Below are 8,895 nucleotides of genomic sequence, written 5' to 3' on the forward strand. Positions count from 1 at the left end.
CTGAGGAGAGTAAGGTATAATAATACCAACAAACTAAATAAACCGATGTGCCACCACCATCTACTCAAAGCACCGTGATGTTCCAACAATGATGGATGGATTAAAAAACAGAAGTCTGTATGACCATCAGCATCAAGTGACTCTGTGAGAACCCTAACTACAAAGAGGACTATTTCATTTATGTTAGGTAGAATACCCAGAGGGGACTGGGCGGTCTTGTGGCCTGGAACCCCTGCAGATTTTATTTTTTTCTCCAGCCGTCTGGAGTTTTTTTTTGTTTTTTCTGTCCACCCTGGCCATTGGACCTTACTCTTTTTCTATGTTAACTAATGTTGTCTTATTTTAATTTCTTACTTTGTCTTTTATTTTTCTTTTCTTCATTATGTAAAGCACTTTGAGCTACTTTTTGTATGAAAATGTGCTATATAAATAAATGTTGTTGTTATTGTTGTTGTTGATCCAGAACGCTACTTGAGCTACTTTTTGTATGAAAATGTGCTATATAAATAAATGTTGTTGTTGTTGTTGATCCAGAACGCTACTTCAGACTTGGGAGTTTGACTGGACTCACTGGAAGAGGCTGTACAACAGAGGTCACTCAGGATGCTGAAGACTATACTGGGCAATGACAACCCTGTATGAGATTTTGGCTAAACAGGAATGCATTTAGTAACAGACTGAGAAAAATACATTGCTCAAGGGGGTGCTATGTGAGGTTGTTTTAACCTCAGACATCAAGCCATAAAGTGACAGCTCTCAACTGAAGTGATCTTATTCCTGGTTTGCTAAATATTTTCTGAGCTGGTCTAGTAGACATTTTAACAGTCAATAATGCTATGTGCAATATACTGTGCCAATGACTGACATCCTATACTATCAAATTGTAACTGATTAAGTATGTGAAATTCTAATCAACTACACTTTGTTAATCTAATCACAGATAATTCATCTTGTAATTTCCTTTGGGATTAATAATGCTTCTATCTATCTATCTATAATCTGTCTGTCTGTCTGTCTCCTGCATTGGATTAAGCGGTTTTATCATACTGTCCCAGTTTTGGAAAAACAAACAACCTCCATCCTGATTTAAGTCAAAGGCAGATAAGTATATCCACAGCTAAGTACAGTTAAGACAAAGCACAACACTAATATGCCAAGTACATTTTTTTTCTCGCAGGAATTTGTGTAGTCTGTACATTCATTCCATTCGTTCAGCGTATTAATTCAAAGCTACATAATATCACACATTTCCTGGAGCCTGAACCAGGGCTAAAATGGCAAATTCAGAACGGTGTCACTTCCTTAATCACTAGTAAAGGTGCAAATGGTTATTGAACTGGTAAAAGCGACTCATTAAACGTTTGAAGTAAACCTCGGGCAGATAATTTACTTTGCTTCTGCCACCGGATTGGTCTGGCGTCTCCAGTTATCGCGTTACTAGAAGCAGCATTTTCACACTTTGAAGTCTCAGGACTTTGTGTTCGGAGTCCCACAACTGAAGTGCCCGGAAGGTCGAGGACGGGCATTACGCTATCGACTAGTGTTAACTGCTTCGAAAGGCAGGATGAGCCGGATGTTCATGAACCCAACCTGGAGGTGGGGACTTACTAGGGAGGTTAACCCGATTTTTGGCAAGAGGGAACTGCGCAGTTACGAGAGTAAGTCCACGAACTACTTTACGAAACTAGTGTGGAATAACGCAGTTCATATCTAAACTTAACTCTGCATTCGTTTTATCACTATAATAACGTTTTTGCCTTTTAAAAAACCTTAACGTTACACGAGTCTACAGACACTGACGCCGTAACAACCATCTCCGTAAAGCGAAGACTACGCAGTAGCGACTTGTCTTATTTTTTACTGACAGTTTCTATTATCCTTTGCAGCAGCCTAAGCTTGCCCAACGACCACTCACTGTGTAAAACGGGCATGTGATACACAGGCTTAATGTTACTAGCCGTAATAATAGCCTTTTGCTACTCGAATGGCGTTTTCCAGCGCCCACTTCATATTTGTTGGCTGCTTCACAGTTTCCGACCATAATGCCCAACAGCTTGTTGAACACCTAATACTAACGGCATTTATGAAATTGTTGATGATAAGACATACCGGGCACGATCTATTAACGAAAGCTAGACCGTGCTCAAATATTCTTCATTCTTTCATGATCATGGCGGTAACATTTAGATTCCTATCACAAAAGCTGAAAAACATAAACTTTAGCAGGTGACTTGGTACAGAACTTAAACAGGGGGGTTAAAAAGTGGTGCAAAAATATAATGGTTTAATTGTGCTGTCTTTGGTACATGTTTATATTTGAATATTTTCAGTAACTGAACGTGCAACATGTTATGAATGTATAAATGTGCCAAATACCGGAGACTTGTCACTTAAGTACCCAAAACGTGCCGTTCACCCGGTCCGCTGGCTGTAGCAATTTTAGGACCTGCCTTTATTGGGATAAGGCGGGTTATTCTTTACGCAACCGCAGTGGAGGTTATAATGACGTAATGCGAAACGGCGCTTTCACTTCGCGCGCGGGCGGCATGCAAACTAAAGCCATATTTTCCAAAGCACGCGACGGCACGGACGACCAAGACACGGAGAACTCTGAAATTTCCAAAACAGATCAATTACAGAGGTGCGCAGATTTAGATAACAGTAACCATTCAGTAGCGAAAGATTATAGATGCTGTAGATTCTATAAAAGTATTCAGAAAGGTTGCTTTGTAAAAGTTAAAAAGATACGAAGTCGGAATTGCTGTGGGTATATGAGAAAATAGCAGCTACCGATTTCAGGGTTTAATAGAGGACACCGCCGCAGCATTACACGCAAGCTAGGGTGAGTCTTCTATACCAGTGGTTCCCAAACTTTTTTTTAGCCATGCCCCACCTAGGCCTCTATAAAATCATGATGTTCCCCACTGTAACATATACCTTATTCTTATTATTACCTGTCCAAACAGTGAACCCCTACTCACTTGGAGGAAGCCCATAATGTCATTAATTTGGTCTGAACAAGCTTCCAAAGAACATGGAAACAAAAGGGGTGGAAAAGGATAGTTGAAGCACTGACAAAGAAATCACTAAGAAATTGTTAAAAAAAAAAAATATATGAAGTAATATGAAAATACAGCAAATACAGTTTTGAAAACATATAAGAGACCTGATATTCATAAATATAAAATAACTTTAAACCTAATATTTTGATCATTTTATATTTTTGTTATATTGCAAAATTTTATAATCATTGTTACAATTCATATTATTTTAATGGTAAAAACGATTTCTAAGTAGAAAAACCCAAGCCATTTTTAAAATCATAAATTAAAGGGTTCTTCACCATCCCTTCTATGTTTATATAAATATATAAATGTCTCTGTAAAAAATTAAAAAAAAATAAAAATTCTATCATTTTTAGCAGTGAATTTCAGTTTTTTCATTTTATAAATTGTTTAACGTACCTAAATTCTCGAGTTGCCCCCCCCATAAATCTTAAATTGCCCCCCAGTGGTGCGTGTGCTCCACGTTGGGAATCACCATTCTATACCCTGATAATACAGAGATTTAAAGTGCCGTTTTCTGTATGAGTGTCAGGGTGACACAGTGGTTAGTGCAGCTCCTGGATAAGGGCTAGAGGCAGCTTTTGGATGGTCTTCCCAGTTCAGTATTTGGTAGTTTTATGGGTATCCATCACATCCCAAATAAATGTGTATTAGGTTTAGGGTTGTCAGTAAAGTAGATACCACTGCAAATACAAATTACATTCAATAAGTTTTTATTAAAAGTGCCCCCGTTATTCAACTGAACAGTATTATCCCTTTTCTGTAAAAGAATGCAAAAAATAGACACACTAAGCGACTAGTGATAGGAGCATTAAAATACACATATATCCATCCAGTCAGTTATTCAGTTATCATTTAAGTAAACTAGTATTGGCATTTATGAAAATACAAGGGAGGACTAAGTTTAATTTGTGAAGACATGGCAATTCCTCCACTGTAACAAGTCTTATCTATCTATCTTTAAAATCAATTGTAAATTTTTTAAAAATCCAATATTATATCTGTTTTGTTGAATTAGTGAATTTCAAGATAATTCAGTACTAGGGTGTTGTACCGTGTTAGCCATTATGAATGTAGAGAAAAGCCAAGCAAAATGACACCTTTTATTGGCTAAATAAAAAGATTACAATATGCAAGCTTTCGAGGCAACTCAGGCCCCTTCTTCAGGCAAGATGTCTTGCCTGAAGAAGGGGCCTGAGTTGCCTCGAAAGCTTGCATATTGTAATCTTTTTAGTTAGCTAATAAAAGATAATTCAGGATATTATTCTGTTAAACAAAATTATTTCTGTGAACATGCTCTTAAAATCTATTTTGTCAGAGAATCCTTCTTTCAGGTTTGTAACATTTGCTGTTGTAAGATTTATTTTGCTTCACTAGCTTGTTAAAAACTTAATATTGAGTAATATTTAATGGATGAATCAAATTGATTAAATTTTCAAAAGTCACAAAATCCTGATACTTTAATTTTCTAAATCCGAACCTTTTTTTTTTTTTTTTACTTTTGTCCAGACTGTACGGTTTCCTTTGTGAAGTCAAACTTATCAGTTTAACATTAATTCATGGTTTCAAAACTCTTGTAAAACACCCTTTGTTATGCTGTTTTCAAAGTATCTTATATGAGCGATCAGACTTTATTATTGCTTAGCCTTTGTACTAATCTGGAATATTAACTGGTCTAGAAGTTTAACTAGTAAGCTGCAGTGCAATCACCAACATAACTTTCAGATATATGATATGCGTGCTTTCATTACATTTGTCACATTTTAAATGCCAAACGAATGACACAGATTTAGCATGAGTATATATATGTACTTAGCATGAAGTGTGCTGTTTTGCCTACCCTGCTAACTGGAATAATTGAAGTGCTTTCTGCTTCAAGGTACTAAATTAACTTTTTTTGGGGTATTAATAAATGGAGCAGCTTGTGTTAGCACCAATGCTGATAAGCCAAACAGCCATTTTATATGAAACTTGCATTGATGTTTACTTATGCTGCCAGTGTACAGTTGTCTCTCACATCACTCAGTTCCATGTGCATAATTGAGGATATGTGTGAGATTTCCCCCATGATCCAAATGTATAAACTAGTTGGAGGTTTCATATTCATTTTCTGACTACTCACATCTATAGATAGCTGTCCATCCATTTTCTGTTACTTTTTGTAGACTGTGTAAGAAACTGTTTTAAATAGTAATACACGTGGCCATCATTTTGTCTTCTTTTACAACTGGTTAATTGATTGCAACTTACATAGGTTGGTCCCATCATTTCCCTCTCACAGATTGGTCCCATCATTTCCCTCTCACTGCATGCGCGACTCCATTTGTGAACTCCATAAGGGGATGGACATAACAATAATGAAAGGCTATGTGTGTTTGTTTGTGTGTTTTGGCTTTATTTTTTTATAATAATAAGCACAATTCCTGCAATTGTGCTGAAATTCTCCAATCTTGAATGAAAGTATTTCCAGACATGACCTACAGTATATACTGTTTTTCTTTTTGACATGTGTTGTTGCATTGCTTTTATCATCACCACTGTGAGCAATTTTTATACAGTGTGCAGTTTTCCTCCAGTTCTTCTTGCATGTACCTTCTGAGGAAGTTGTCTACTTGCTGACACAAGAGTGAGGTACTGACGTTTATTCAGTATCACTGATACTGTTAAGAAGCCATTACTGTTTTTGAATATTTTTTTATCAACATGGTATCAGAGTGTCGGTTCATGTGGCAACCTATGATGGGTGGATGTATGAGAGAATGAACTGATGCATTATCCTGGGCTGGTTCCTTTTTTGTACCCATGGCTGTTAGGATAGACCCATGTCCACAGTGACCCCTAAATTGAATCAAGTTGGTTTGAGGTTATAATGTTTTGTTATTCTGGTTTAGCTTCCTTTTTAAGGACATGTATATTTGGTTAACTGGTAACTCTAAATTGGTCCTTCGAGAGTGATTGTGAGTTTGTAGGTGTGTGTGTGGACACTATGATTGAATGATGCTCTTTCTGAGGCTGGTTCTATCCCTGCACCCTGTGTTACCCAGATAGGCTGTTGCCCTGTGACAATGAATCCGGTTAAATCAATTAGAGAATTGAATATTAGAATATGATATATCCTGCACTAACATCCTATGAATTTAAAATGCATATTGTTGGAAAATAGGGTGAAGGAATTTTCCTTTGAACCCTATTCTAAAGTTTAATTTTGAAAAAGTGAGGACTGATTAAAGACTGGTGACTGGAACTGTTTATGCTAGTGTTTTTTGTAAAGTTCTTACATCCTTGTTAGAACTGGCTCTTGCCTCTAGCTAGGAAAATAGTAATTAACTTTTACATATCACCTTTCATACGTAAAATAGCAACTAAAAGTGCTTTCCACAAGTTGTACAAATTATATAATACAATAATGAAGATATAAGACATTAAAAAATGATAAAGTTAAACACTGAAAAAAATGTACTAAAACATATTAAAATTAGCACCAGGCCTTTAAAAATAGGGTGGTGGAAAAAGTAAAAAAAAAAAAAAAAAAAAAGTTCTGTTACCATGTGTTTTGTAGATCGATCCATGCCCTGTATCATTTTATGGGGAATAGTGGGTTCATGACATGAATCAAGGGGTGAATTATTTATAAGCATTTTGATATGATCATCGATAAGAGTGATTTTTATTTTTTAATTTTTTTGTTAAGTTTTGTTTTGGTAAGTAGTCTGATTTTAACATATATTTGCAAGTTTTTTTCACAAGACTGTTGGCAGCACCACTGAAATGAACTAAAGGGTTGTGTAAATTACATTGCACTTGCAGAGGTTATTTGAAGAAAGCTTATATTTGGCAATAGATCCCATCTCACCCTAGAACTGCATTAAATGGATGGATACACCATGCAATGGAATTCATATTCAAAATTAGATTTCCATCTTTACTGACTAGATCATCAAGTACAGTAGTATGTATTGCTCAAGTTCAATGATAGTAGCCTTTATTAACCCTGTACTGAGTACACCTCAGGTGGCATTTGGCCAAATGACCACCTGATCTTGTTTGCTGGTCCTCCATTTGCATGCTGAATGCCTATTGTACCTAGTGGAACAACTTTTTTGCTAAGAATAATATCAAATATGCAATTGTTGATGACTAGATATACTGGGCATAATCCAAACAAAATGGACTTCACTTGAGTACAAGGTAATGTACCCCTCAAATGAAATGTTTGCCAAATTTTTCACTGAACAAAGTCACTGTCAAACCTGGAAAATCTGCTGTGAAAAGTGCTTTGCTGCATTTTGCCAGTAAATGCTACTTGCCACACGCAGGCAAAATATTGACATAATCCGTTTCAAGTGTAGTATTTAGCTGATAATACATTTTAAAAAGTCACGTTTTCTTAGCCTACTTTTTATGTGACAGCATGGCAGGAAGCTAAAGCCAATGATGGCAAAACCTTATTTGAGGCAGCAACCAGTCCTCAACATGCTTCATGTACATCACAGGGTATACTAACCATACATATCAGGCCAATTTAGATCCATCACCAGTTATCTTATGATATAAATTTTGGAGTATGGAAAGTCTAACAGGGACAATACATCCTAGAACATGATGAAATGGCAATAGTCTATATGGTCAGTGACTGAACTAGGATGTCTCTGGAGCTGTGAACTAGGATGTCGCTGGAGGTGGAAGGCAGCAGCTACCTGAGATGATGGGATGTATTGATAGTAGTCAGTTCTCTTTAAGTAAGCCTGTCATTACATAGAAATGTTTCACAGCGTATATACTTGCTAGAGGACAAGTACTAGCCATGCAAGCAATCACCATATGGAGCATCATTATCACATATCCTAAATTAATTGTAATTGATTTTTGTGTTTATAGCTCCAGCAAAGTAAAACCGTTTACAAAAATACTAAAAGGGAAAAATTGTGCTTCTTTGAACCTGCCAGCTAATCCATCCATTTTCCAACCCGCTGAATCCGAACACAGGGTCACGGGGGGTCTGCTGGAGCCAATCCCAGCCAACACAGGGCACAAGGCAGGAACCAATCCCGGGCAGGGTGCCAACCCACCGCAGGACACACACAAACACACCAAACACACACTAGGGCCAATTTAGAATCGCCAATCCACCTAACCAGCATGTCTTTGGACTGTGGGAGGAAACCGGAGCGCCCGGAGGAAACCCACGCAGACACGGGGAGAACATGCAAACTCCACGCAGGGAGGGCCCAGGAAGCGAACCCAGGTCCCCAGGTCTCCCAACTGCGAGGCAGCAGCGCTACCCACTGCGCCACCGTGCCGCCCCTGCCAGCTAATATGAAGTAATATTAGGTAAAGGTTATAATTATTGTGCAGAATTAACTTTATATATGCATCCCAATTCCAAAAAAGTTGGAATGCTGTGTAAAATGTGAATAAAAACAAAATGCAATGATTTGCAAATCTCATAAACCTATGTTTTATTCACAAGAGAACATAGAAAGGCATATCAGATGTTTAAACTGAGGAAATGAACCATTTTAAGAAAAGAATAAGGTAATTTTGAATTTGATGCTAACAACACCTCAGTTGATGTTTACTGATTTCATTACAGATTAGTAACGCATACAGCACTGCAACTTATTCAAATAATATCCTTCACCAGCTTCCTTATTCATTGGTTGAATTGACTTTTGATTTAGAAAATGGTTGGTAATATGACCAGCAGGCACAGAGGTTTCTTACATTCTACTTCAGAAAGTTATGTCTTTCTCCTCAATAAATTGTACAGCATCTACAGCATCACAGTGCTTGCCCTCAAGTTTCACCCTGCAATGACAAAAATATGCCT

General features: G+C 37.1%; 1 protein-coding gene across 2 annotated transcripts in view; it reads left to right on the forward strand.

The window, feature by feature from the left end:
• The first annotated feature begins 1,205 nt into the window (after positions 1–1,205).
• Positions 1,206–8,895, forward strand: part of LOC114647613 (uncharacterized) — a 132,053-nt gene continuing 124,363 nt past the window's right edge. For both annotated transcript variants that reach the window (XM_028796220.2, XM_028796222.2), the window contains exon 1: positions 1,206–1,658. The gene's annotated coding sequence lies outside the window, so the exon portion shown is untranslated. The remainder of the gene's footprint in view (positions 1,659–8,895) is intronic.

This window comes from Erpetoichthys calabaricus, chromosome 3 (assembly GCF_900747795.2).
Source record: "Erpetoichthys calabaricus chromosome 3, fErpCal1.3, whole genome shotgun sequence".
Lineage (NCBI taxonomy): Eukaryota > Metazoa > Chordata > Cladistia > Polypteriformes > Polypteridae > Erpetoichthys > Erpetoichthys calabaricus.